Source organism: Sorex fumeus, unplaced genomic scaffold (assembly GCF_029834395.1).
Source record: "Sorex fumeus unplaced genomic scaffold, SorFum_2.1 ptg000131l, whole genome shotgun sequence".
NCBI lineage: Eukaryota > Metazoa > Chordata > Mammalia > Eulipotyphla > Soricidae > Sorex > Sorex fumeus.
Genome location: NW_026606188.1, coordinates 5576105 through 5577228, shown reverse-complemented (window position 1 = coordinate 5577228; position 1124 = coordinate 5576105). Strand labels below are relative to the sequence as shown.

The 1124-nt window shown below is 39.1% G+C and overlaps 1 non-coding gene across 1 annotated transcript; it reads left to right on the top strand.

The window, feature by feature from the left end:
* Positions 1-534: 534 nt before the first annotated feature.
* On the top strand, positions 535-642 carry LOC130015850 (U6 spliceosomal RNA). The gene has a single exon (XR_008791171.1). It is a non-coding gene; the product is annotated as a U6 spliceosomal RNA (small nuclear RNA).
* Positions 643-1124: the final 482 nt, after the last annotated feature.

Sequence of the window (1124 nt, the reverse complement as noted above, 5' to 3'; positions counted from 1 at the left end):
TTTAGTAGTACATATTCTTTCATAAAAACAAAATGTCTTTCCAAAGACCTGAAGTTTTGGGCCAAGAAGTTTAGATTCTTGGCAGAATGGAGACAGGTAGCTGAGTTCTTTCTTTGGTTCAGGGTAATGGGTGAGTGAGCCCTTCGTCTTTTGAAGATAGAAATTCCCAAATAGTGTCTCTAGTTTTGCAAAAGTGTGGCACAATGTGAAATGCCAATGATGGTTAGAGGGATCTCTAAGGATGGGAAATCTATGCTGAAAGCAGATAAAGGACCAAAATGATGGCCACTCAGCATCTGTATTGCAAACCATAATGCCCCAAAGAGTAGAGTAAGAGGAAAATTGTCTGCCATAGAGGCAGGGGGAGGGATGCTATAGGGAGGGGATTCTGGGGACATTGGTGGTGGAAATGTACACCGTTGGAGGAATGGGTATTAAATCATTGTATGACTGAAACTCAAACATGAAAGGTTTGTAACTGTATCACATGGTGATTCAATAAATAAAGAAAAATATTATTTAGAAAAAATTTAAGTGCTCGTTTTGGCAGCACATTTACTGAAAATTGGAACAATAAAGAGAAGATTAGCATGACCCCTGCACAAGGAAAACATACAAATTCATGAAGTGTTCCATATTTTTACATCCAACCCCATCAAAATTATGGGGCAATGAAATGAACAGAAACTTTCTCAAAGAAGAAATCTGAATGGCAAAAAGGCATATAAGAAAATGCTCTACATCATTAATCATCAGGGAAATGCAGATCAAAACAACAATGAGATATCATCTCATACCACAGAGACTGGCCCAAATTCCAAAGAACAAAAGCAACCGATGCTGGCGCGGATGTGGCGAGAAAGGGATCCTCCTTCACAGCTGGTGGGAATGTTGACTGGTTCAGTCCTTTTGGAAAACAGTATGGACGATTCTCAAAAAATTAGAAATTGAGCTCCTATTTGACCCAGCAATACCACTCCTGGGAACATATCCCATAGAGGCAAAAAAATATAGTAAAAGTGGCATCTGCACTTGTTTGTTCATTGCAGCACTGTTTACAATAACCAGAATCTGGAAAAAAAAACCCTGAGTGCCTGAGAACAGATGACTGGTTAAAGAAACTT